The 2,974-nt window shown below is 34.4% G+C and overlaps 1 pseudogene; it reads right to left on the bottom strand.

Moving 5' to 3' along the window:
- Positions 1–918: 918 nt before the first annotated feature.
- LOC138929742 (U6 snRNA-associated Sm-like protein LSm3 pseudogene) lies at positions 919–1,228 on the bottom strand (annotated as a pseudogene).
- Positions 1,229–2,974: the final 1,746 nt, after the last annotated feature.

The raw sequence follows: 2,974 nt of genomic DNA, 5'->3' as shown, positions 1-2,974 counted from the left end.
TTAGTGGAATAGAATTGAGAGTCCAGAAATAAACTCACAGATTTATGGTCAGTTGGCTTTAGATGAGGGTGCTAAGACAATTTAGTGGAGGAAAGAATAATCTTTTCAACAAATGGTGCTGAGACAATTGTACTAAAAATTAATTGTAAGTCTTTATGTATTGAAAAGCATAAATTCAAAATATATAGATAAAAAGCTGATAGAAAAACAAAAGAGGAATTAATAAATCCACAGTTATAGTGGGAGACTTTAACAACCTTTTCCAGGAATTAGCAATTACTGTAGACAAAAAAATTATGCAAGAAAAGAAAGAGGAGCTGAGTAGCAAAATAAAAAGGATTGCTTCCAATGTAGATGATTATATGATCTTTATAAACATACATAGAATACATATAAACATTAATCATGTGTTAATCAAATGTGTTCATCAAATCCCCAAAAGCTGTGTATTCTGTTTTTGCCATTTATAATAGATACAGTGAAATATAACTGCAAGTTAACAATAGAAAGATACCACAAAAACTGTATAGTTAAAAATGAGGCAAAAGACTTATAATTTACTCTTGGACAAAGTAGGAAACAAGCGAAAATTATAAACTATTTTGATATTAACATTAAGATTACATATCAAAATTTCTGTGATTTAGTCCAAGAAGTTCTTTTTTTTTTTTTTTTTTTTCCTGGAAAAGCTCTGTATCGCGGTGATCACATTTTTTGGAAGGGTTGGAGAAAAATAAAAATGCCGTTTACCTGAAGAATTTGTGAGTTATCTACAAATCAACTTATTTCAGGAGTGGAAGAATTCTTGGTTATTTCTTAGTATCAAGATGTATATCGGTCTCTCTTTTGAACATCTTCCACATTCAAAGAGGCAATCGCACAATATAGCCCATCTTCCACACGCGATAAATTCTCGTTTCAGCCAACTCTCAATGGCGGGGCAACCAGCACAACGCCATCTCCCCGTACAAAGAGCATTGGAATATTCCGTTTTGTTGATTAATATATTTCTTCATATGTTTCTTCATCAGTTTCTATAGTTGTCACAGTTTCTTCCACATCTCCCAATATCATATTTAAATGTTGATTATAAGCATGTAACCTGCCTCGAAGTTCTCTGTCGTTTCTCATTTTCAGTAGATGCGCTCGTCCAGGCTGAGCCGGATGAGATCCAAGGGCTCTTCCACAGTGTTGGTGGTTTGTTGCTGGTCCATGTCGTCTGCCATCTTTCCAAGAAGTTCTAAAAATTCATAACCTTATGACTTTTTTTTAAAGATAAGGAGGATGGAAAATGAGTGAACTAAGCTTTTCCAACCAAAGAGTCAGGAAAATTAAAACTAAAAGCAAAATAAGAAGATAATGATTAATAAAGAAACAAATTAGTGAAATAAAAATTATAATTTTATTATATTTTAGATAGATTAAAAAAAAACAAGATGTTTTTTGAAATTACCAAGAATATTGAAAAACATGGCAATTGTTAATTAAGAAAAATTAAAGATGTGCTGGTAAATAATATTAAGCAAGAAAAAGGGACTAGACCTATAGAGACAAGAAGTTTTAAAAATCATAAAACAATAACATTTTGGCCAGTAAATCTGGACACCTAGACAAAGCTGGGGAAAAAAAAAGATTTTGTTGCAATTATCAAAATTAGATCAGGAAGTAGAAACCAGAGGAGAACAATAAAAACAGTTTAAGATCAAACCAAAAGGCTCTCATTATACCCAATGTGGTTTTAAGGAAAATTCTACAAATTTTCAAAGAATAGACAATTGCCATCTTTTACAAACTGTTCCAAAATATTAAAAAATTAGAAAAATAGCTAACTTTTTTATGAGGCCATAACATTCATGAACATGGATTTCAATTTTTTAAGTTAAATGCTAATATATCAAATCTGGTATATGTTAAAAACAGTACATCATGACAAATAAGTAATATAAACATTTATCCCAGTAATACAAACATGGTTAAACATCAGAGAGTCTAACTGTATAATCTCTGCATTAACAGATTAAAAATAAAAACATATAATCTTGTTATTATACATTGAAACCCATTTTTATATTCAACATCTGATAATGACTTTTATAGAATTCCTGCTGCTGCTGCTGCTAAGTCACTTCAGTCGTGTCCGACTCTGTGCGACTCCATAGAGGGCAGCCCACCAGGCTCCACCGTCCCTGGGATTCTCCAGGCGAGAACACTGGAGTGGGTTGCCATTTCCTTCTCCAATGCATGAAAGTAAAAAGTGAAAGTGAAGTCATTGAGTCATGTCCAACTCTCAGTGACCCCATGGACTACAGCCTCCAGGCTCCTCCGTCCATGGGCTCTTCCAGGCAAGAGTACTGGAATGGGGTGCCATTGCCTTAGAATTCCTAAAAGTTCAAAAAAATTTACCAAATCAGTTACAAAAGATGCTGCCGTAACCTGTAAACACTATTCTTAGTAGCAATGCATTAGAATCATCTCCACTAAAACCAAGAAGAGTTCTGAAATGCTTACCATCAATCATTTTTATTTTACCTTTTAGAAGCAATGCTAACCAATGAAATAACACAGATACACACACGTGAAGTAGATGTAAGAATCTTAAATAGTAAACGCCATGCCATTATGTGCAGATAAAATAATCTACTTAGATATCTAAGAAAATTAAAGGACAGATATTAGAGCTAATACAGAGCATTGTGGCAGAATATGACATTGGAGTAGGAAATGGCAACTCCCCACCTCCCCCACTGGAAGGGGTTGCCATTTACTACTCGTAGTATGTACCCTGATTCTGGGAAAGATTGAAGGCAGGGGGAGAAGGGAATGACAGAGGATGAGATGGTTGGATGGCATCACTGACTCAATGGACATGAGTTTGAGCAAGCTCAGGAAGTTGGTAATAGACAGGGAAGCTTGGCTTGCTGCAGTTCATGGGGTTGCAAAGAGTCAGACATGACTGAGTGACTGAACTGAACTG

The sequence above is a fragment of the Ovis canadensis genome, chromosome 13 (assembly GCF_042477335.2).
Source record: "Ovis canadensis isolate MfBH-ARS-UI-01 breed Bighorn chromosome 13, ARS-UI_OviCan_v2, whole genome shotgun sequence".
Lineage (NCBI taxonomy): Eukaryota > Metazoa > Chordata > Mammalia > Artiodactyla > Bovidae > Ovis > Ovis canadensis.
The sequence above is the reverse complement of the archived record's forward strand: the minus strand, read 5'-3'. Positions and strand labels throughout refer to the sequence as shown.